The sequence below is a fragment of the Nicotiana tabacum genome, chromosome 17, assembly GCF_000715075.1.
Source record: "Nicotiana tabacum cultivar K326 chromosome 17, ASM71507v2, whole genome shotgun sequence".
Classification (NCBI taxonomy): domain Eukaryota; kingdom Viridiplantae; phylum Streptophyta; class Magnoliopsida; order Solanales; family Solanaceae; genus Nicotiana; species Nicotiana tabacum.
Window position 1 is genome coordinate 109788098 of NC_134096.1, and position 26330 is coordinate 109814427.

The window sequence follows — 26330 nt, forward strand, 5'->3', positions numbered from 1 at the left end:
CCTTATACGGTACTGAGTGACTGACTGTCAGTCGATGTGTATTTATATACGGGTTGGAACACCCCTGGGTTGGATTGGCTATAAACGGTACCGAGTGACCGGATAATTTATGACCAGTATTTACATGATGTCTTTCTACTAAGATGCCATATTCCTCATATCATGCAGTATTGATCTATTTCACTTCTACTGGGTTTACTGTTGAACTTGAAAGCATGCCTATATTTCTGTACCATTATTTTTACTGGACTGTACCTACGGAGCTCATCATTTCTTTCAGCCCAGAGGTTAGTCTTGTTACTTATTGAGTTAGTTGTACTCATACTACACTCTGCACCTCGTGTGCAGATCCAGGTGCTTTCGGACACGGAGATAGTTAGATTTCAGAGTACTATCCGTTGGAGACTATCAAGGTAGTTGCTTGGCGTCCGCTGACCTTGTCTCTCTTTCCTTCAGTTATTGTACTGTTCTATATTTTCAAACAGTGGTTTTTATCAGTCAATCATTGTACTCATATTAGATGCTCATGTACTCAGTGACACCGGGTTTTGGGAGTGTTATATTTGAAATTGTGAGATTTCTTCCGCTGAGTGTAGAGTTACCTGTAGTTTGTCCAAATACCTCTGCATCTTATCTTGTCGAACTTCGAAAGTTTTGTTCAGTTGGTTCACCACTAGCAAAGAGTCATATTTGGCTTCAATGACTTCTGCTCCCAAGCTTTTATCTAGCTCGAGACCTGCAATCATAGCCTCGTACTCGGCCTCATTGTTAGTCAACCTAGAAGTTTTGATAGATTTCCTAATAGTGCCACCCGTGGGAGGTTTTAATACGATGCTAAGCTCGGATCCCTTCACATTTGAAGCACCATCTGTGTAGAGGGTCCAAACCCCCGACGATGCACCCGATTTTAACAAGAGTTCCTTTTCAACTACGGGTACGAGGGTTGGCGTGAAATCGGCCACGAAGTCTGCTAAAATTTGGGACTTGATGGCCGTTCAAGGCTGATATTCAATATCGTACCCACTTAGTTCGACGACCCATTTGGCCAGTCGGCCCGATAGTTCGGGCTTGTGCAAAATGATTCGAAGTGGGTAAGTGGTTAAAACGCATACGGGGTGACATTGAAAGTATGGTCTTAACTTTCTAGAGGCGCTTATTAGTGCAAGCGCCAATTTTTCTAAGTCTGGATATCTAGTTTCTGCTTCCCCTAAGGTTCGACTTACATAATAAATAGGAAATTGTGTACCTTACTCTTCTCGAACTAGGACACCACTTACCGCAATTTCCGATACCGCCAAGTATAAGTTAAGCTTCTCATCTGTTTTCAGAGTGTGAAGTAGTGGTGGGCTCGATAGGTACCGCTTCAGTTGTTCTAGCGCATGTTGGCATTCCGGGGTCCAGGCAAAATCGTTCTTCTTTTTGAGTAGAGAGAAGAATTTGTGGCTTCGATCTGACGACCTTGAAATGAATCGGCCTAAGGCAGCTATCCGTCCGGTTAGCCTTTTTACTGCTTTCACATTATCCACGACGGTGATGTCTTCGATGGCCTTAATTTTATCGGGGTTGATCTAGATTCTATGATTCGATACCATGAAGCCAAGGAACTTGCCCGATCCAACCCTGAAAGCACATTTCTCGGGGTTGAGCTTCATGTTGTATTTCCTTAAGATTTTGATCATTTCCTGCAAATGAGTCAAATGGTCCTATGCGCATAGGGACTTAACTAGCATGTCATCAATGTAAACTTCCATCGATTTACCTATTTGTTTCTCGAACATTTTATTCACTAGGCGTTGGTAAGTAGCTCCTGCATTTTTTAGCCCGAATGGCATTACATTGTAATAATATGTTCCATACTTAGTGATAAATGGAGTTTTTTCTTGGTCCTCCGAGTTCATGCGAATTTGATTGTACCCGGAATAGGCGTTGAGAAACTTGAGGATCTCGTGGCCGGCTGTGGCATCGATCAAACGATCGATGCTAGGAAGTGAAAAAGAATCTTTAGGGCATGCTTTGTTTAGATCTTTATAATCTACACACATTCTAAGTTTGTTCCCTTGTTTTGGGACTACAACCATATTGGCTAACCATTCGGGATATTTTACTTCCCGAATTGACCCTATTTTGAGAGGTTTAGTTACCTCATCCTTTACAAATGCGTGCTTTACCTTGGACTGAGGTCTTCTTTTTTGCTTCACTGGTTTGAACCTAGGGTCCAGGCTTAGCTGGTGCGTTGTTATCGACGGTGGGATCCCCGCCATGTCTAAATAGGACCAAGCAAAACAATATATGTTATCAATAAGAAATTAAATAAGTTTTTCCTAAGTTCGGGGGTCAACCCCGTTCCCAGGTATACCTTTGTCTCATGCAGATGTTCGATTAATATAACCTGCTCCAGCTCTTCGATCATTGACTTGGTGGCGTCGGAGTCGTCTGGGACGATAAAAGCTCGAGGTGTCGGAAACTCTTCCTCGTCATCTTCTCTTTCCCGCTTCACCGATTCGGTCGAGACTGGTGGCTGTGATTGCTATTTGGTTTCTCGTTTATCTTTTGTGCTCGATCTTTTTTAGGCCAATAACTTTGGTATCGATGTTACTCCATCGACTGCAAACATTTCCTTCGCAGCATGTTGCTCCCTGTATACTATTTTCACACCATCCGTCTTAGGAAATTTATCATTTGGTGGAGAGTCGAAGGTACTGCCCTCATACTGTGGATCCAAGGCCTTCTGAGTAGGGCGTTGTACCTCATGTAGCCTTCGATTACGTGGAACTTGGTATTTTGGATGGTTTCAGCCACATTCACGGGCAGAATAATTTCCCATTTAGTTGTTTCACTGTCCATATTGAAGCCATTTAAGACCCGAGCTGCGGGCACGACTTGATTCTGCAAACCAAGCTGCTCCACTACCCAAGATCGGATGATATTCGCAGAGCTACCTGGATCCACTAAGACACGCTTAACTTGAACTTTATTTAATAGGATAGAAATTACTAGAGCTTCATTGTGAGGCTGAGATATGCCCTCGGCTTCTTCAATTCCGAATGATAAAGTGCCCTCGGGTACAAAACCTCGAACTCGTTTTTCCCCTGTGGCCTGTATCTTGTCGCGTTTGAGCACAGGTCCCTGTGGAGTATCGACCCCACCGATGATCATATGAATGATATGCAGAGGTTCTTCTGGTTTGTCTTCTTTGTTGGCGTCCCTTTCTCTGAAGTGATTCTTGGCTCGGTCACTGAGGAACTCTCGAAAGTGGCCCTCATTGAATAAACGGGCTACCTCTTCTCTTAATTGTCTGCAATCTTTGGTCCTGTGGCCATGCGTACCATGATACTTGCACATCGAATTCAGGTTCCTTTGGGAAGGGTTGGTTTGCATGGGTCTGGGCCACCTAGTATCTTTGATTCTTTCGATCGCTGATACAATGCCCGATGCATCGGCGCTGAAATTATACTCTGATAGTCGAGGTGCCTCTATAGGATCGGCATATTTTTCAAAGCCACTTTTGCTCATAAGCCCCTGAGAATTTTGTCCTCAATCACTCCTTCGATTGTTCCGAGCGGCATCGCGCGTTGAACCATTGTTCATTCGATCTGCGACGTACGGTTGTTATCGGTCTCTGTTCGGCCTTTGCTCTCTGTCGATGTCCCTCTGGTTTTTAATAGTCGACCTGTTCTGATGCATGGATCCGGAAGGAGCTCCTAACTGGTCATCCTCGACCCTAATTTTTGACCGGTATCAGTTGTGTACATCCACCCAAGTTATGGCTGGATACTCGATCTTCAGCCGACGTGATGCTATCGAACTTTGCCCGTTCAACCCTTGGGTGAAAGCTTAGATGGACAAGTTGTCTGTGACCGGTGGCAATTCCATGCGTTCCATTTGAAATCGGGACTCAAACTCCCTCAGCATTTCATTTACCCTTTGTTTTACCTTGAAGAGGTTCGATTTCCTCGTTGTAACCTTTATGGCACCAACGTGTGCCTTTACAAATGAATCCGCTAATATGACAAATGAATCGATAGAATTTGGTGGTAGGTTATGATACCAAATCATTGCCCCCTTCGAGAGGGTCTCTCCGAACTTTTTCAACAACACGGATTCGATCTCATCGTCCTCCAAATCATTACCTTTGATGGCACATGTGTAAGAGGTGACATGTTCATTAGGATCGGTCGTACCGTTATATTTGGGAATTTTGGGCATACGGAATTTTTTGGGGATTGGTTTTGGGGCTGCACTCGAGGGAAAAGGCCTTTGCCCGAATTTTTTGGAATCCAACCCTTTTATTATTGGTGGAGCCCCAGGGATCTGAACGACCCTAGAATGACATGTTTCTACTTTTTTATCATTGGCTTCGATTCGCTTTGTGAGCTCCTCAAGTATTTTAGCAATTTTGGGAGTAGTCTCCGATTCTTGCTCGTTTGACCTTACTATGGTTGGTTCCGTTCTGTGAGCAGTTTCTCGAGGTTGACTGGGCTCTGGCTTGCTTGGTAGCTGGGTTTGGCTCTACAACTGAGCTATCGCTACCTGTTAGGCTTGTAACATTTCAAAGATCATATGCAAGCTGACTCCGATCTCCTCCACGTTATGGGTGTCTCGAGCTACAGATCGAGTACCGCCCTGAATGCTTTTTTCCGGTTCGGAACGTTGATTTTCCTCAAGAGCCACCTGTGAATTGACATCTAGCGGTACTTCGGCTCGAATTCCAGGTACTTCAACCCGAGCTTCATCGACATCGTTAAGTGGCCTTTCGGCCCTGGGTATCAAGTTGTTGGTTTCATCTTGAAGGCCAGCTTCGTTGTCGATAAGTAAAGCCATCAATCGAGGATTTGCCATTGATGATTCGAAGTCATAAACTGGTGTGTGTTGCAGATTTGTATCAAACAATCACTGTTATCCTTATCCCACGGTGGGCGCCAAACTGTTTACCCAAAAAATTGAATAGAGTTAAATTTGTGTATGGTCCTAAGGATACGTGATATAACTTGGTACAAATCATAGAGTGAAATAGAAATATATGTGTTCTTGACAAATGGAATGAAATATGAGGCAGAGAAAAAAGGAAATATTGATGAATAAGGCAAAGTAAATGATCCCCAAAAAAATGTTAATCTCTCTCAAGTTGTCTTTTTTACAATACCCCCATGCTTATAAGGATTCCCCTCTTTATAGTAGAGGGATCCTACTTTATCTATAATAATAAAAAATATATAGTGGAGAACCCATGATGAGTTGTCTTTTCCTCAAATCCCGCCAAGATTCTCTCCCCTAGTGCGGCTGCAATGGCTTTTGTCTGTGAGCTCGATAATGGCTCGGAGCCCTGTCGGTATTGGATCGAGCCCTCGGCCTTGGTTCGAGCTCGATTCTGACTTGGAGTCTCGATATTCGGAGTGAATGTTGGTCGGTCTATGCATCTTCGATAATCTTCGCTTTGACTCGTAGTTCGATTTGGATATGAGCTCGATATTGATACCGATCTTGTCATTGATCGGTCTTAGAGCTCGAAGCTTGACGTCCTTACTTCGGACCTCGACCTGTCGTCATGTGGATACCCTTTGATCGAAGTATTATCATCTCAACCATTCCATACGACTGACTTAATCGGTTTTGACCGTACACAGTGGTAAAACGAAAACCTTAAACAATGAAAGAGATATATCTATCTTTGGTACAATATTGGAGTGAGATCGATCTGCAGCTTTGGCTAAATTTGTACTTATCAGACTCAATTGTGCACCTAGAGCAACGCTTTTGAAAAGCCCAACAATGAGAAGGCGTTAAAAGTTCTTGCCAACAAGTATGGAAGCAATAATGTATGTATTGCTGGGTATTCATTTGGAGTTGACTTTGCTTTTCAAATGGAAAAATCATTAGCCAAAAATGAATCTATGTAAAGGCATATTTGTTTTATCCAACCTTCCGTTTCACCTGCTATGAGTTTTAGAAACATTATAGACAAAACTCGCTTTGCTTGGAAAAGGTTCTAAGCAATGCTTCCGGCGAGATAAGAGATGGGTGGGGCGTCGTATTTGGTGGAGTTATGTTAGGTGGGGAGTTTAGGGTCGGGTAACGGGTTGGATAAGAGAAAAATCGGGTATTTTAAATTGGGGATGGGTTAATTCAGTCTGATAGTGACACGTGGCCAGCCGTTTAAATTAGGGGTAGATTTGAACAAAAGTATAACGATAGGGACAAAATTGACCAAATAGTATAATGAAGGATATTTTTAAACAATATTTGATAGTACATGGGCAATTTTGACCCTTCTAAAGTAAAAAACATCAAAAGATGTTAACCTAAGTGTCTAGTTATTGATATTTGATCAATGCTTTTATTGAAAAGGAGTTCTTCCTTGTTTTGATAAATATATCTTCTAACATTTGTATCATTATCTTGTAAAATCCAACCAATTGTTGCTATCTGGTTGTCCTTATCTTCCTGAAACATTGATGTTTTGAACAATGTGAATTTTCATCTTTGTTCTTATTCTTGAACTCCTCATATATAAATAACCACAGTTTCTAGTTCTGAAAATCACATCCACTAGACATTTGAGGCAAAAACCAGTAAAGAAGATAGACACAAAATATGACCAAGGTAAATGGCAATGTTGCTTATAACATGTTTGTGGCTTTGACATTCATGATCCTCTCACTTCTTCTCTTCATCACTTTGGCTGAAAGCGGTCAAGTCACTGATGCTGGTAAAATATGCTTTTACACATGTTTATCGGAACTTTTTTTAAGATATCTATAGGATTTAAGTTATCAATTAGTAATGCATATCATAGAGATTATCATTAATTACCTTACAAATAACCTAATTGTAGAAAGATTTTTAGCACGATCAGTGCATAAAACTCAAACTCATATCTACATATGTTAAGACTCTCATTAACTGGTTTCAAATCTTAAATCCACATTTACGTATTGACTATTTACAAACTGGTTTTATTAAAGCAGTGAATCGAAGACGAGAATTGACATGTTTGAAGGTGGTGAATGTGAAGAATGGAGACACATGTTTCGACGTTTCCAAGACATTTGGTTTAGGCACTGATGTTTTCAGTGCTATTAATCCGAACCTCAACTGCACTGCTCTTTTTGTGGGTCAATGGCTTTGCGTTGATGGCACCTTGTCCTAATTAATATATCACATGTGCAAAACTGATGCACTTCTTGTTGAATTGGGCTTTAGAAATAAAAAAGAAAAAGTTGTTATGATTTGTTGAAATAAGTTAAAAAGGTCTTTCCATGTAACTGCCCCTGTTGAAGCTCTCGAGTGCATTGTATTCCATAAAGTTCAAGTTTCTAGTGGTATTCAACTTACTTTGCGTTGATATTCGCTTGGACTATTGTGTTAATACTGAAGTCACAACTCCTGAGCTTGTACGAGTCCATTACTCAAATGGTCATTCAACTATCCCAAATTATCTACTAAAGTCACTTTTTTCTTTTCTTTTGTAACAACAAAGTCACTTAACTATGCCTATATCACTCAGAAGGTCACTCAACTAAATTTTTCAAATTTTGGATTGTCTGTATACGGTTAAAACCGGACCCACCCGATTTTACTGTTTGACCGAGACCGGAAGTTTGCATCGAAGGACGACTCCGAAGTGGATCGGATCGAGGCACAAAGACAAGGTACTGAGATCGAGATTCGAGGCACCTACCAAGATCGAGGCCGACAACAATCGAGACCAATCGTGTGATGATCCAAAAGGTCATCTTATGTTTTAGAACTCGAATCTGCGCTCTTAAACCTTAAAAATCTCATTTTTACCCTCCTCGATTTGCATGCGCAATCCGGGCAGGTTTCCGGAAAGCTTTTATGTTGAAAACTAATAAAAATAAGAATTTTTACCTTAAAAGTTAAATTTACTTGACTTCGGTCAACAGTTTTGGTAAACGGGCCCGGATCTGTGCTTTGATGGTCGCGGTAAGTCCGTATCGAATTATGAGACCTGGGCGTATGCCCGGAATCGAATTCGGAGGTCCCTAGCTTGAGTTATGAATTTTTGATAAAAATTAAAAGTTTGAAAATTATTTATTTTTAAGAATTGATTGATATTTGGCATTGTTAATATCGGGTCCGTATTTTGGTTCCGGAGTCCGGTACAGGTTCATTATGATATTAAGACCTGTCCGTGAAATTTGGTGAGAAACGGAGTTGATTTGACGTGATTCAGACGTCCAGTTGAGAAAATAGAAATTTTAAAGTGTTCTTGAGAATTTCATTTGATTTGGTACAAAATTCGCAGTTCTAGGTGTTATTTTGGCGATTTGATCGCGCGAGCAAGTTCGTATGATATTTTTAGACTTGTGTGCATGTTTGGTTTGGAGCCCCGAAGGCTCGGGTGAGTTTCGGATAGGCTACGGAGTGAGATTTGGCTTGGAAAACACTGCTGGGCATCTGATATTATTGCAGGCCTCTGATCTCGCATTTGCGAGATCAGGCATCGCAATTGCGACCTCTGAGAGGTTCGCATTTGGGAGCTTCTCATCGCAAATGCGAAGAGAAGTTGGGCCAATAGTTTTCGCATTTGCGAGTTTTCTTTCGCATTTGCGAAGGGAGTCGGGGAAGGGTAGTGATCGCAAATGCGATCATGTAGTCGCATTTGCGAAGATTCAAGGTTCGCATTTGCGAACTTATCTTCGCATTTGCGAAGGCAGCTGAGGTGTGAAGGGCTTCGTATTTGTGATGATTTCTTCGCATTTGCGAAGCTCAGGTCGCAAATGCGACACCTGCAGCTGATCAAAATGACTTTTGGACGGGAATTTTCATTCATTTCCCAAATTTTCAAGACCTAAAACACAAGAGGCGATTTTTCCAAAGACCATTTCTTCCCCAAATCATAGGTAAGTGATTCTAAACTTGTTTTTTTCAATCTTTCATTACATTTTACAAGATTTCAACCTAAAATCTAAGGTTTTTATGTTAGAATTAGGGGTTTTGGGTAGAAACTAGGGATTTCAAAAATTTGGGGATTTAGACATCAATTTGAGGTCGGATTCCAAAACTAATTACATATTCGTGCTCGGGGATAAATGGGTAAATAGATTTTGGTCCGAACCTCGAGTTTTGACCAAGCGGGCCCGGGGTCATTTTTTTTGACTTTTTGGAGGAAAACTTGAGAAATTTAATTTATGAAATATAATTGATTCCTTTAGCAATATTTGATGTTATTGAGTCATTTTTGAATAGATACGAGTGGTTTGGAGGTAAATTCCAAAGAAAAAGTTGTGATTGAGAATTAAGTGGTCTTCAGAGCAAGATAAGTGTCGTATCTAATTTTGGCTTAAGTGAATAGGTAGTATGTCTTCATTTGCTACGTGTTTGGTTGTTAAATACAATGTATAGGTGAGGTGACGAGCATCTATGCGTCGTTGTCGAGTCATAGCATGCGAGTGAAATTCTATTCTTGTTTATTTTGTAGCCTTAAGTTCTACTATCCATGCTTAGCGGGTTATTTGAAATGTTGGGTGACTTATATCTGGTTTCACTAAGATTTGGTAACTCTCAAATATTGATTCAAGGTTGAGGTTACATTGTGCTATTGATTATGGGTAAAATACTGGTTTCTTTGTGATACTCCTATCTATCCGTTGTTATTGATTCTGTGATTTGTGAGGAAGAGTATAAAGCACGAAGGGTGATGCCGTGCATGCATTATTTATATTATGAGGAAGAGTGTAAAGCACAAAGGGTGATGCCGTACATGCATTATTTATATTGTGAGGAAGAGTGTAAAATACGAAGGGTGATGCCGTATATATTATGAGAGGTTTAATGCACGAAAGGTGATGCCGTGCCGTTCTATTTATGTATTTGGTGAGGTTGAGAGTAAAAGCACGAAGGGTGATGCCGTGCCATTTTTCTTGCTGTTTTAATTGCTCAATTCGTTTAAGGATTTTTGGTTTAATTCTGTCTTTTCATTATTCTCACTCTTTATGTTGTATTCCCTCACTGTATGTTCCCTTCCCATTATTTATGCGTTATTTCTTTAATTACTGTTGTTGCCACTAGCATGATTGTACTGTTCAGGTTATATGTGGGTGTCTTGTCCTAGCCTCGTCACTTTTTCGCCGAGGTTAGGCTCGACACTTACCAGTACATGGGGTCGGTTGTACTGATGCTGCACTTTGCACTTTCTGTGTAGACTTTGATACCAGCTCAGGTTGATTGAGATTTTGCTATTGGTCCGCTGTCCGGAGACTCAAGGTAGATCTGTCGACGTTCACAGACCTTGAAATCCCTATCTACTTTTTATGTCACTGTTGTTTTCTTTCATTCAGACAGTTGTATTTCTTTCAGACTATTACTTGTAGTAAATTCTAGAATTCTCGTGAATCGTGACTCCAGATCCGGGTGGTAGTAATTAATATAGTTTTATAAAATTCCGCACCTCATATATTTCATCTTAGTTAATTATTGTTATTTACTGAATGGAAATAAGGAATTGGTTTAACGATTTTCTAACGTTGGCTTGCCTAGCAAGTGAAATATTAGGCGCCATCACGGTCCCGTCGGTGAAAAATTTCGGGTCATGAAAAAACGAGACAGGCATCGAGCAATACCGAAGATAGCGTAATAACGGAAAAGCGAGATATCCGCGACTGGTCGAAGATCATGGCAGAAATCTCGGAACGGATCGAATCAAGAACGGTTGTTTAGTTAATCATGGGATTTCCTTATGTAATTAAAATTATACCATATATAGAATTCCTCTACTATATAAAGAGGGGTTCTAACCATTTATAGGCACAACTGAGACAAAAGCAATATAATTTTCTTTCTCGCTCACACTCTTGTTCTTCAGCTTATTGTATTTTATTGTCCTTGCATCAACCAGTTCTAGGGTACTTCAACTCAAGGGCTGAGTCCTATTCAAACACCGGTTTGATTTGCCTTATAGTTCAATTCTGTTTTTAATCTTCAAATTTATCAATTGGTATTAAGTGAAATCACGTATCCTTAAATCTACATTATAAGTTTAATTATTATCCAATTTTGAGGGTAAACAGTTTGGCGCCCACCGTGGGGGCTAAGGATAATAGTGATTGCTAAATACTGATTTCAATAACACACACTACTTTACGCTTGTTCTTGTAAGTATTTTTATTTTCAGAAAAAAACATGTCAAACTCACAAACAACACCCGCACATGGTGACAACTGTTTCAGATTTCACGGGGAGAACGACGATACAAGCGCCCCAAGAATCGAGGTGCCTCAGGCTGATCTCGAGGGAGTACCAATTGCAAACCCCATCGACGTCAGTTCACATATCGCCCTAAATACAAATTTGGGTATTGATCCCGAAGGTAGCGTACGCAGGGAAGGTCGATCTGGTGGTCAAGGTACGCAGGGCGGAGGAGATGGTGGAGTCAGCCTCCAATTGATATTTGAAATGTTACAGGATCAACAAGCCGCTATAGTGCAACTACAAAATCAACATCGAGCGCCGAGTGGGGTAGAACCAGAAGTTGTCCACAGGATCGAGCCATTGCCGGAAAGGTCGAATGCCAATGAATTAGGGACTGACCCCGTCATTATGAAAGTGCTCGAGGAGATCACTAAACGAATTGAAACGGGAGAAAAGAAAATCGAGGCAAATGACAAGAAAGTAGAGACATATAACTCCCGGGTTGACCAAATACCGGGGGCGCCACCAATTTTAAAAGGTATGGACTCGAAGAAGTTCGTGTAGAAGCCGTTCCCCCCAAGTGCGGCTCCGAAGCCCATTCCGAAGAAATTTCGCATACCGAAAATCCTCAAGTATAATGGGACCACTGGTCCAAATGAGCATGTCACCTCCAATACATGTGCAATAAAAGGAAATGATTTAGAAGATGATGAGATCGAATCAGTTCTACTAAAGAAATTTGGAGAAACTCTATCGAAGGGGGCAATGATATGATATCACAATCTGCCACCTAATTCCATCGATTCCGTCGCCATGCTTACATACTCTTTCGTAAAGGCACATGCTGGAGCAATAAAGGTTGCGACTAGGAAGTCAGACCTCTTCAAGGTAAAACAGAAAGATAACGAAATGTTGAGGGAGTTTGTATCTCGGTTTCAGATGGAACGCATGGAACTACCACCAATCACAGACGATTGGGTTGTTCAAGCTTTCACTCAAGGTTTGAACGATCGGAGTTCGGTGGCCTCACGACAGCTAAAGCAGAATTTAATTGAATACCCAGCGGTAACCTGGGCCTATGTACATAATCGATACCAGTCGAAGATCAGAGTCGAGGATGATCAATTAGGGACCCCTTTCGGTTCCGCTTATCCGATCATGCCCGTTGGAAGAACTCAGAGAGATATCGACAGAGAACCTCGGTCGAACAGAGACCGATATCAAAGATACAATGCAGATCGTAGAAACATCGGCCCAGGACGCAATCCCATCCGAAATAATCAAAGGAACAATCGAGGACAACGCTCTCGAGGACTCATGAGCAAAAATGGTTTTGATAAACGTGCCATTCCCATAGAGGCACCACGATTATCAGAATACAACTTCAGCATCGACGCATCAGGTATTGTGTCAGCCACTAGGAGAATCAAAGATACTAGATGGCCCAGGCCCCTACAGATCGATCCATCCCAAAGGAACCCCAATCAAATATGTAAATACCATGGTACGCATGGTCACAGAACCGAAGACTGTAGATAACTAAGGGAGGAGGTGGCCCATCTCTTCAACGAGGGTCACCTTCGAGAGTTCTTAAGCGATCGAGCTAAAAATCATTTTAGAGACACGGGTGCAAACAAGAAAAACGAATAGGAAGAACCACAACACATGATTTACATGATCGTTGGTGGGATCGATATTCCACAAGGGCCCATTTTCAAACGCACTAACGTATCGATCACCAGGGAAAAACAAACTCGAGACTATGTAGCAGAAGGCACTTTATCATTCAACGATGAGGAAGCAGAAGGGATCTCACAACCCCACAATGATGCATTGGTAATCTCTATCCTTGTAAATAAAATTCAGGTTAAACGTGTTTTAATTGATCCAGGAAGCTCGGCCAATATTATTCGATCGAGGGTTGTAGAGCATCTCGGCCTACAAGATCAGATCGTGTCGGCAGCTCGAGTTCTCAATGGTTTCAACATGGCAAGCGAAACGACTAAAGGAGAAATCATTTTACCAGTAAATATAGTTGGGACTATTCAAGAAACCAAGTTCCATGTGATAGAAGGTGATATGAGATACAACGCTTTGTTCGGAAGACCCTGGATTCACAATATGAGGGCAGTACCTTCAACACTTTGCCAAATGCTGAAGTTCCCAACACCGGATGGAATAAAAACCGTGTACGTGGAGCAGCACACTGCTAAAGAGATGTTCGCGGTCGACGAAGTGATACCGATATGGGCACTTTCATCAACAAAAGAATCGAAGTCCAAAGGAAAACAGGAAGCTAAATAGCAACCACAGCTGCCAGCCTCGACTCAATCGGAGAAGCAGGGAACGGACGAGGACGATGAATATTGGATCCCTAGATCCTTCATAATCCCCGAGGATTCCGACGCCACCAAATCGACGGTCGAGGAGCTGGAGCAGGTCGTACTGATCGGGCATCTACCTGACCAAAAAGTATACCTGGGAACTGGGTTAACCCCCGAACTCAGGGAAAAACTCATTAAATTTATTATCAATAATATGGATTGTTTTGTTTGGTTCCATTTAGATATTACAGGGATCCCGCCGGAAATCTTTACACATCGACTGAGCTTGGACCCGAAGTTCTATCCGATAAAACAAAAGAGAAGACCCCAGTCCGAGGTAAAACATGCATTCATCAAGGACGAGGTAACCAAACTTCTCAAAATAGGATCCATTCGGGAGGTAAAATATCCCGAATGGTTAGCAAACATAGTCGTAGTCCCTAAAAAAGGAAATAAACTTAGGATGTGCGTAGATTATAAAGATTTAAACAAAGCATGTCCTAAAGACTCTTTCCTTTGCCGAGTATCGATCGTATGATCGATGCCACGGTCGACCACGAGATCCTTAATTTTCTCGATGCCTACTCCGAGTACAATCAAATACAAATGAACACGGAGGATGAGGAAAAAACTTTGTTCATCACTAAGTACGACACCTATTGTTATAATGTAATGCCGTTTGGACTAAAAAATGCTAGTGCAACTTATCAACGCTTAGTAAATCGAATGTTCGAAGAACAAATAGGTAAGTCAATGGAAGTTTATATTGACGATATGCTAGTTAAGTCCCTGCGAGCAGAGGACCATTTGACACATTTGCAGGAGACATTCGATATACTAAGGAAATATAACATGAAACTCAATCCGAAGAAGTGTGCATTTGGGGTCGGTTCGGGCATGTTCCTCGGCTTTATGGTATCAAATCGGGGTATCAAAATCAACCCCGATAAGATCAAGGAGATCAAAGACATCACAATCATGGATAATGTTAAGGCCGTACAAAGATTAACAGGGCGCATAGCCGCCCTAGGCCAATTCATCTCAAAATCTTCCGATATAAGTCACAAGTTCTTCTCACTGCTCAAAAAGAAGAACAATTTTGCATAGACCCCGGAATGCCAACAAGCATTGGAAGATTTAAAGCGGTACCTCTCGAGCCTGCCAGTGCTTCATACTCCGAAAGTAGACGAGCAACTCTACTTGTACTTAGCAGTCTCGAAAATTATGGTAAGTGGAGTCCTAGTTCGAGAAGAGCAAGGTATGCAATTTCCTGTTTACTATGTTAGTCGAACTTTAAGCGAGGCTGAGAACCGGTACCCACACTTAAAAAAATTGGCGCTTGCCCTAATAAGCGCCTCTAGGAAATTAAAACCATATTTTCAATGTCACCCAATTTGTGTGGTGATCACTTATCCTCTTCGCATTATTTTGCATAAGCCCGAACTCTTGGGCCGATTGGCCAAAAAGGCCGTCGAAATCAGCGGGTACGATATCGAGTATCAACCCCGAACGACCATCAAGTCTTAAATCTTAGCAGACTTCGTGGACGACTTTACGCCAGCCCTCGTACCTAAGGTCGAAAAAGAACTATTATTAAAATTAGGTACAACATCGGGGGTGTGGACCCTATTCACATACGGCACTTCGAACGTGAGGGGGTCCGGGCTAGGCATCGTTCTGAAGCCACCCACATGTAATACAATTAGACAGTCTATCAAAACTTCTAAGTTAACTAATAACGAGGCCGAGTATGAGGTCATGATTGCAGGTCTTGAACTAGCTAAGAGTTTGGGAGCAGAGGTTATCGAAGCCAAATGTGACTCCTTACTTGTGGTAAACCAAGTCAACGGAACCTTCGAGGTTCGAGACAATAGAATGCTGAGATACTTGGATAAATTACAGGTGACACTACATCGGTTTTAAGAATGGACCCTACGTCATGTACCTCGAGAGCGAAACAGCGAAGCCGATGCCCTTGCAAATTTGGGGTCATCGGTCGAAGACGACGAAATTAGCGTGGGGACTATCGTGCAACTTTCGAGGTTAGTGATCGAAGAAGGCCACGCCGAAATAAACTCTACAAGCCTGACCTGAGATTGGAAGAATAAATATATCGAGTACCTAAAGAATGGAAAACTTTCGTCGGATCCTAAGGAATCGAGGACTCTACGTACGAAGGCCGCACGATTCACATTGGCTGAAGATGGAACACTATATAGAAGGATGTTCGATGGACCATTGGCAATATGTTTGGGTCCGAGAAATATCGACTACGTCCTACGGGATTGGCTGAAGATGGAACACAATATGCCTGCCGAGATCATATGCGATAATGGAAAGCAATTCATCGGCAGCAAAGTAACAAAGTTTCTTGAAGGCCACAAAAATGCCATATCACCCCAGTGGGCATATGGAACGGAACCGTTCGAATTCTCGAGAAAATCCTTTATTTCGTGTTAAGGCACGACAGAATTTATATGATTAAATGATAAATGTTTCAAGCCGAAAATGGGAGAAAGCCATTCTTTTTTCCATGGCCATATCGGCCTAATTCAAGAGCCTAAATGGCCAGTTTATTTTTGAGTTAGAAGAAATCATCCTCACTCAATTAAAACCTAAGGGTCACCCTGTTTCGAGTTCGAGCAAGTACTCACTCGATTATAAAAACTACACTAGTTCGGTTTCGATCAAAATGCCTAAGACTTGAACTTATGAACAAAACTTTCACAAGGCATAAAAGAAATAAAGACAAGTCGGAAAGGAAAGAGATCTTTATATATATGAATATTTACAAGGTTCGATCATGATCCTATACAAAAGATCAAAAGTGAAAAATCCTAAGGTTCCTGATCTCCTCCGGGGGCAGCTTCTTCTATATCGAGGTCCTCCCCATTCTCGGACCCACTCTTGCTACCATCATCATCATCATCATCGGAAGTGGCCAACGCTCCAGCTTTGGCTTCATGCTCTCTAGCCTCTGCTATCTCGTTGGTTAGATCGAAACCTCGAGCGTGAATCTCCTCGAGGGTTTCCCTTCGAGATTGGCATTTGGCAAGTTCAGCAATCCAATATGCTCGAGTTTGAGCGGTCTCGGATGACTCTCTCGCTTGAACTTGAGCGGCTTCAGCATCGACCCGATAGACGGCCACGATCCCATCCGCCTCAGCCTTTGCATTTTCGGCTTCAGATTTGGCCTTGGCAAGTTCGGAAGCCAACCGTGCCTCGAGCTCCTCTATTTTCCTTGCTTGAGTCGAGCTCTTCTCCTTCATGACTTGAAGTTGACTTTTGACGGACGATAATTGGGCTCGAGAAGTCTCTTTTTCTGCAGCAAAGCAGTCCATACCTTCTTTCCACCCCAAAGACCACGCCTTTATCGTGTCGACCTCTTCACGGAACTGCTCGATCATCTCGATCGTTTGCTGCAGCTATGAGATTGAAATGTTAGCCACCGTTCCCGAATTGAGCCCATGAGATTTTAAGATTTTCATTACCTGCTCGATCAGGTCTGTCTGATCTTGGTGAGCCTTGTCCAACTCGGCTCTAAGATCTTTGATCTCTTCCTCTTTCTGCCCACTAAGAAGTTTGGGGGCATTTCTCTCCTCCGAAAGTCCTTGAAAGTCAGCCTCACATCGGCTCAGCTCTGCCCGAGACTTGGAAAATGTCTCTTGATAAAGAGCTAAAGCCTATATGAAAAAGAGAAAAAGTTAGGCAGAAAATGGAAGAATATGACATCAACAAAGGGAATCGAGACTTACACATTTCAGGGTTCGTTGAGCCTCGAAGAAAAGACCTGATGCGTCCCTCGGGCCGGCAGCATCCTCGATACATTTAAACAAATCACGAAAGGGGTCCTCTCCCTCGTGAGCTCCGTCTATCTCGAGGGTCCCCAAAGCTCAGGCTTCCCGAATTGCCCCTTCGGAAAAAGCAGGGAGAGTAGGTGAGTCTCCGATTACTATTGCCCCAAGCGAGTCGCTTGGGGCGTTCTCTTCGGTTCGAAGAGCTTCAGGGCCAGTCCCTTCAGATATACCCACCATTTGTTCACTTCAGTGGGAGGCATCCTCGATCTCCAACGACTCAGGGACTTTGCTCATGTCCTTCTCTGATACCCCCTCAGTTCGAGACAGAGCCTTATCAACCACCATTGATCCGGCTGTCTTCGGGGCATCTATGGTTTTCTTCACTCTGGCCATCAGTATGGAGTCGTCATTTTTTTTTTTCTTCTTCTTCTTCTTCTTCTTCTTCTTCTTCTTCATCCCTTAGACGCCGAACAGATTCTTCGGTCAGAGGGATAGTACTCTTCCTCGGCTTACAAGCCATCCTTGTCTTAAGTTCTGGGTCCTCGGGAGCCGAGGCCCTTTTTCTATTGTTGTCCTTCGCCGATTTCGGAACCGGGACCGAAATCTCTTCCTCACCAGACGGGGGCCTCATGACCGCATCTTTGCCCAGACCTACACGCAAGAAAATTGGTTAAGTATAAGAAAGACATTTTGATCGAATCATTAAAGACATGGGAAATGGGCTTACCATGAGTTTTGGCCTCCCATCGGCCCTTTGAGAAATCGCGCCATGAGCGCTCAGCGTATGTAGAGGTCGAGACCAGGACCCGAACCCAGCTCTTGAGGTTAGGAATCACACCGGGCATCCAAGCGACCGCTACATCACGGAAAAGGATATCAATAAGAAGAAGCAAAAGGGCAAAACAATAAATAAGAACTAACAATGGGATTATACTTACGCTTCATATTTCATTTCTCAGGAAATGGAATCTTCTCGGCCGGGATTAGGTCGAAAATCCTCACTCGAACGAACTGGCCCATCCAGCCTCGGTCCTTGTCCTTGTCTATGCTCAAGAACAGTACTTTGGTGGCCCGACGTTGGAGTTTTATTAACCCGCCTCGATAGAAGCGGGGGCTGTATAACCTGATGAGGTGGTCGAGGGTGAAAAGCATCCCTTCGACTTTGCTCACGAAGAATCGGAGCAGAATAACAATTCGCCAAAAGAAGGATAGATTTGGCCTAGAGTTATTTGGTACTGACGACAAAAATCTACGACGACGGGGTCGAGGGGGTCCAACGTGAAAGGGTAAGTGTAAACACTTAAAAACCCTTCCACATGGGTAGTAATGTCTTCTTCTTGGGTCGGGATCACCACTTATTTGCCTTTACAGTTGCAATCTCTCCTTACCTGCTTAAGGTACCCTTCAGTTATCGAACATATGTACCTCGACACTGGCTCGCATCGACCAGGAATCGATGCGGTTTTATCGGTTTTGAAGTTAGAAGTGATAACGCATAACGCACCCCCCTCCCCCCGGGAACACACTCTTCAGGTCGTGGCTTCACCGGTGTTTTGTCGCTGCCGGCCGTGATGAAGAAGCATTTTTACTTTTGAGGAATAGTCTTTGATGTTTTTGCCATTTTAGTTGGATTTGAAGTTAAAAATAGATGAAGATGATAATATTCGGTGTTTTGAGAAGATGGCAGCAGTAAACATCGTGAATTTGCAGATGAAGAAGTTAGAAGATATAAAAAGCTTTGGAGATTAAGAATCTAAAAGTAAAAGTTCGAAATGGTGGAAAGAGGGACTATTTATAAATTTCACAACGATAGTTCAATATTGGCGGTGGCCGACCATCGAGTGACGCGCATTTAATGCCTAGGAAACTATACAGATGGGACGTTTCAGTCACTTCTGTCGCTTACGTCACACGGATGACATCATGACAGATCGAGGTAAAAAATCGAAGGCTCAATTCATTTCTTGTCATTACACTCCAAAAAAACGAGGGGACTATCTGTATAAGGTTAAAACCGGGCCCACCCAATTTTACTGTTTGACTGAGACCGGGAGTTTGTATCGAAGGGTGACTCCGAAGTGGATCAGATCGAGGCACGAAGACAAGATACCAAGATCGAGATTTGAGGCACCTGCCAAGATCGAGACCGACAACAATCGAGACCAAACGAGACATGCATCGAGCAATACCGAAGATAGCGTAATAACGAAAAAGCGAGATATCCGCGACTGGTCGAAGATCATGATAGAAATCTCGGAACAGATCAAATCAAGAACGGTTGTTTAGTTAATCATGGGATTTTCTTATGTAATTAAAATTGTACCATATATAGAATTCCTCTACTATATAAAGAGGGGTTCTTACCATTTGTAGACACAACTGAGACAAAAGCAATATAATTTTCTTTCTCGCTCGCACTCTTGTTCTTCAGCTTGTTGTATTTTATTATCCTTGCTTCAACCAGTTCGAGGGTACTCCAACTCAAGGGATGAGTCCTATTCAAACACCGATTTGATTTGCCTTATAGTTCAATTATGTCTTTAATCTTCAAATTTATCAATTGGTATTAAGTGAAATCACGTATCCTTAAATCCACATTATAAGTTTAATTTTTATCCAATTTTGAGGGTAAACATTGTCAAATACCTATTTTCCCTCTAAATTATAAACATTTATCTTCTTTTTATTTTTTTAACTTTTTAATATTATGATTTCCCCCTTTTTAATTTATATTATGGACTTACCTATATAATAAATAAATTTTATTTAGAAATTAACAAAATAAAAAGTATTTAAGCATATATAATGTTGGAATAACAAAATAATGAGCATAGTAAAAAAAATTAATTAGAATAATTTATTCGTAATAATTTTAGTTTTAACAACAAAAATTTAAAAAATTATTTACACAATTGAGAATGAAAGAAAGTAAAGGTTGTAAAATATATATTCCATTCACGCAATATAAAAATAATTATTTAAATAAAAATATTTTTATAATATACATTATATATGGTTGAAAATTATGTCAATTATATTATTATTTCGTCATTATATGAGCTGAAAACTAATTTTTTTATTTTTTATTTCATAAATAAAATACATTTTTCTATAGGTAAGTCCACAATGTAGATTATTATTATTATTTTTGGTAAAACAGAAAGCTTTTATTTTCAATAAAAAAAGAACAACTTTACAGTGTCTTGCCTCGGCATACCGGTTCCCCTGACTTCTCCACCTCTCTTTCTATCTTTCTATGTCTATTTCCTATAGTTCTTCTATCATTATTTCCTATACAAATTATATATCCATTTCCTTTCCTTCCTACTACATTTCTTCTTTAGTAAAGGTACTACTCTAGCCTTACATTCATGCTGTATTTGTGCACATATGCTTCTCGGCGTAGGCACTCTTTGACTCCATAATACATCATTTCTTGCTCACCATATCTTTTATATCAGCGCTGCAATCACTGCTGTAGTAGACTCCCTATATTTCTTCCCATTTATACCTCTTATTGATCGTTTCCATATCCCCTTTTAGATCATGTTTTGTTGTCCCTCTTTGCATCCACTCCAGCATCATTTGTAGGCATTTCTCTGAGAGTTTGCATTCAAAGAATAAGTGTTCCACTGTTTCTACTTGACTTCCACATATCACACACCAATTGTCTGGGCTTAGTTTCAACCTTAGCAGTCTTTCCTTCGTAAGTAGCTTTCTATGCATGGCAAGCCTGCTAGTGAAGCTATGTTTAGGCACATTCATCCGACTCCATACCCCACGATACCATGTTTGTTCCTCTGCTTCTCCTTTGCACTATTGGTATCCACTTCTCATAGAGTATTTGCTCCCTTGTGTTAGCCATCCATTATTAACAAAACCATCAGCAAATTTGTCCTTGACAGAACAAATTTTCTTCTAGTACCAGCAACTATCAGTCGGTGAGGAGTATTGCCACCATGTTTGGTTTTTTATGTATAAGTGGTTGACCCATTTGGCCCAAAGATTATCCTCCTTGTTAGCTATGTTCCATGCATATTTCACCATTGCTGCTTCATTCCAGATTACACAATCAGTTATCCCAAGCCCTCCTTGTCTCTTTGGTCTACATACCATATCCGAGGCCACTAATGACATTTTTGTTGAGTTCCCCTTCTTTTCCCATAGGAAACTCCTGCATATGGTTGTTATATTCTTTAACACATTTTTTGGGAGAATGAATATAGATGCCCAATATGAGTGTACTTGCATCATCACTTCATTCACCAGTAACACCCTTTCAGTATAAGATAGATTCCTAGTTCCCCATGTTCTAACTTTGCTTGCCAATTTCTCCACTAGCATTTCACAATCTGCTGCTAATAGCTTTTTAGAAGATATCGGAACCCCCAAATACCTAAATGGTAATGTCCCTCTTTGATACCCCGTGAGCTCACAGATATCCTTAAGGCACTGTTCCTCCATATTCGCACTATAAATGTTTGACTTAGCTTCATTTGTATTCAATCCTGATGCTTGTGAGAATGTTTTTAGCCCTCTCAAAATTAGCTCCACTGATTTCCATTCTCCTTTGCAAAAGAATAAGACATCATCTGCAAATCATAGATGATTCAACTTGAGACCTCTACACTTTGTATGATATTGGAATCTGCTTTGTTCAGCAATCCATTTCATAATTCTAAATAGGTACCCCATACAAATCACAAATAGGAGTGGAAAAATTGGATCCCCTTGTCTTAGCCCTCATTTTCCCTTTATGTTGCCATAAACTCCACCATTCATTGCTATCGTATAATGGGTGGATGTGATACAAGCCATCACCCTTTTGATGAACCTTTGAGGAAAATTAAGAGCATGTAGCATCTCTTCAATAAATTCCCACTCCACAGTATCATATGCCTTCCGTAGGTCTATTTTTATCAAACAACTCCTAGTCGTATTCTTCCTTTTATATAGTCTCACCAAATCTTGGCAAATCAGTATATTGTGTACTATATTCCTTCCTGCCACAAATACACTTTGGTTAACAGAGACTATCCCAGGGAGTACTTTTTTTAGCCTATTGCACAACATCTTCGAGATCACTTTATATAGTGTATTGCAACAGGCAATTGGTCTGTAATCACCCACTGCATCAACATGTGTACTCTTGGGAATTAGAGTTATCACTGTACTATTTACAATCCTGAGCATTTTGCCTGTTCTAAAGAACTCCAATACCCTACTTATTACGTCATTATCCACAACATCCCAGCAGTCTTTATAGAATTGGCTTCCAAACCCATCCGGACCAAGAGCTTTATCTCCTGCAATTGCCCATAAAACTTACTTCACCTCTGCTTCTGTGAATTCTGCTTCTAGCTCATTCCTTTGCTCCTCCTTCACTGTAGGCCCTTGCTTTATTAGTTGGCTATTTAGATGACACATATCCTCCATTTTTCTACCCAGCATCTCTGTATAAAACTCTATAAATGCATCTGATATCTTTTCTGGATCATCTATGTTATTTCCCTTCATATCCTTGATGTGAAAGATTCTATTGTTGTTCCTTCGAGCTTTCAACATTCCATAGAAGAACTTGGTATTTTGGTCTCCTTGTGTGAGCCATTGTACCTTAGCCCTCTGTTGTAAGAACAATTCTCGTGCCTTCTTCCATTTGTTACACTCCTCAACTAATCTTACTTCTTCATTGATTAGTGCTTCATTTCTTGGATCCTTCTGTACTCTGTTTTGACATTGCTGAAGGATGTCTAGTGCTTCATCTGCTCTCTTTTCAATGTTACTGAACCTCTCTTTGTTGATTCTCTGAAGAGTACTTTTGATTCCATGTAGTTTCCCCACCAACTGGTATATTTGTGTCCCTTGCTTATTTGTCCTCCATCCTTCTTTTATTCTTGCTTTGAAATCCCATGCCATGCTCCACATATTGAAGTATTTGAAACTTCTTCTCATCTGTTGTCCATCTCCCTCCTAGTTTATAATGCCCGGGGAATGATCATACAATCCTGGTTGCATATAATGAATTTCTAATGCTGGCAGTTGTATCATCCATTCATAATTGACAAGAACTCTATCTATTCTGCTCATCACAATGTAGATTAAAAGGAGAAAAAATTTATAATATTTAAAAAGTTAAAAAAATTAATAATTTAAAGGGTAAAATAGGTATTTGACAATCAAAAATTTAAAAAATCTAGTTGAGTGACCTTTCTTATATGCATAGTTAAGTGACTTTGTTGTTACAAACGAAAGAAAAGTGACTTTAGCAGATAATTTTGGATAGTTGAGTGACCATTTGAGTAATGGACTCAGCTTATGCTGAATTAAGAGAAGTAAATAGCTAGAAACAAATTCAGAATTCTAAGTGTGTGACATATATCACTAAATCTAATACCTCACATATGAAAATACCTACGTACATAGCAAAAGAAATATTATTTGCTCTTGCTGCATATACCAAATGCCAATCTCATGTTAATTACTTCTATCTCTCTTTCTTATGTATGTTCATCTTTTTTATTTCTCTTGGTGAGTGTCTGCAAACAAGAGTTATCTAAGTCGAGGTTGCATGGCAGCTAGTGTGGCAGTGGTTGAGAGTAGCTTTGATCCAAGTCTTTTAAATATTTATCTTAAAAATTGTCGAATATGACAAATTTTTAATGTAAAATTCAGTAATTTAAAAGGACTAGAATTCTAAATCCGTAAATTTTAAATCCTGACTCCGCCTATGCTTTTTATACTAACATAAATATTCTTTGGATGAACCATATATAAGAAATACATTCTATAAGTAAAGCAAAACTAGGGACTGAGGTCCAATAACTTGCTCAGTCAAACTATTAGTATAATTTTCCCAAGTGCCGCTTGCCGGCTGCCCTGTCTTCTTGAAACGCCGAATAGAATGTGAATTTGGCTACTCCAATTTGTTCTTATTCTTGAACTCCCCTTATATATTCTCACAGTTACCAGTTATGAATTTCGCATCCAAAAACTTAGCAGTTACTTAAACGTTGTCTGAAGAACAGAAAAGCTAGAGAAAATAGAAAGATGGCTAAGGCAAATGACAATGCTGCTAATATGTTCAACACCTGGGCTTTCATGATTCTGTCACTTCTATATTTCATCAATTTGGCTGAAGCCCAAGTCGCTTTTTCTGGTAAGACTTAGATTACTATCGTTTACCCTAAAAAACTGATAACAATTAAGGACCCGTTTGGCCATAGATTTTGTCAAAATAAATTTGGGTTTTATTTGGCAAACACATGTTTGGCCATAGATTTTGCCTACATTTTGGTAAAAACTCAAATCCCAAAATAGCTGATTTTGGGCCAAAATATCACTATTATATTTTTAAAAAAATTGCTCCAAACTTTTGTATTTTATAAAAGAGCCCACCATTTATTATTTTGTAACAATGTTGCTTCGTCTTTTCGGTCACATGATAGTGTATCATGTAGTTTATTATAAAAATAATAATTTTGTATCAAATTTATTTATGTTCAAGACTATGGTTTGCGATAATATAATGAATGTTATTGATAATGGTACTGTTGGGTATTTGCGATAGTTTTTAGAACTTGTGGGTATAAGTCATGTTTCATATTTTTCCAAAATAAATTTGGAAAATATGTTTTGAAAATTGATGTCCAAACACATTTTCATCTTCAAACCAAACTTCACCCAAATTAGATTTTTCAGAACAAATTTGGGAATCTATGGCCAAATGCTAGCTAAATTTATATGTAGTTTTAAGGATACGTGGGTTAATTCAATATAAATGATAAATTGTGTTAGATTAAATAGATAAAAGGCGTAATAAATTGTCAAACCACTTAATGAGGGTGATTCCGAACTCAATAACAGTCTTAATGAGATGTCTGCACTCGATCTTACAATAACGGAGTACTGATGAACAAGAATAAGAACTTTGAGTAATAGAGAAAATAAGAGTATATTGCCTTGATATGCGTATTATAGTATCCCTGATGGATAATCAGACCCCCTTTATGTAGTATGGGAGTTTTACCCTAAGTACAATTCTATAAAAGGTAAAAAAATTTCTATTTAACCAATCGCCGGTTTTCTGCTGATACGTGCCGAGATCCACACCGCGATATCTGGTTGGTTGATAAGTAGGGATTTTAGCCTATTATTTGCTCTCTTTTACTTAGGTTTTGGGCCAAAAATACGTGAAGATATTCCCGTAAACTAACTTAATGTGCTTACTTGTAGGGTTTTGTTAGAAATGAGCTAAAGAAGCCATAACCAACTCATAAAGGAGTCAAACTTGAACAAAAATCAAGTCTGGACCAATACTGTGGAACGCGGACCGCGATAGAAAAGGGCGGCCGCGAAGTTATCATCGCTGAGGCGGCCATTATTCCGCGGACCGCGAAATAGAGATTCAAAGAGGCTGTTTTGAGCACTAAACTTAAGCGCTGAGAGCGGGTGAAAGACGCGGCCGCGAAGTAACTGGCACGACCGCGGTTGGAATTTAGCAGACAGTGTTTGTCGAGGTTCAGAGACTTTGCAAGATGGGCATAAATGAAGAAGGCGGTCCGTGTCCAAATTACGTGGCCGCGAAGGAATCTCACATGGATGCGGTGAATATTACGCGGCCCGCGAAACGAAGATCTACCCAGGCCCAGATATGAAGAAACGCGGACCGCGCTCACTATTATGCGACCGCGAAAGCCCAAGCGCGGACGCGGTCAGAATTACGCGTCAGCAAAATCTCCGCAAGGGAATTTTTGTCAGGAATTTTCATCCTAGTATAAATAGATCATTTTATCAATTTTAGGTTAATTTTTGTTTAGCGGAGGACGTGAATGGCTGGTTTTTCCCTTTTTCGGCAAATTTAGAGTAGATTTACCTTCAAACTTTAGATTATCATCTTGTACTTTAATATTATGGCTTATATTTCATCTTTATCTTTGATTTCTGCTGTTATTATGAGTAGCTAGACCCCATAGCTAGGGTTGTGATCCAACCCTAGTGTGGGTATTTAATGGGTCTTAAATTTTAGGGCTTAATTGTTTATGAGTTAGTGATATTTAGC

At 40.6% G+C, this 26330-nt stretch overlaps 1 long non-coding RNA gene across 2 annotated transcripts; it reads left to right on the plus strand.

Annotated features, from left to right (window-relative positions):
* The first annotated feature begins 6513 nt into the window (after window positions 1–6513).
* Window positions 6514–7216, plus strand: LOC142171430 (uncharacterized). Of its 2 annotated transcripts, none has more exons than XR_012700992.1 (2): window positions 6514–6706; window positions 6963–7216. It is a non-coding gene; the product is annotated as an uncharacterized LOC142171430 (long non-coding RNA). The 2 variants fall into 2 exon arrangements; XR_012700991.1 differs by having other exon boundaries at window positions 6966–7216.
* The last annotated feature ends 19114 nt before the right edge of the window (window positions 7217–26330 follow it).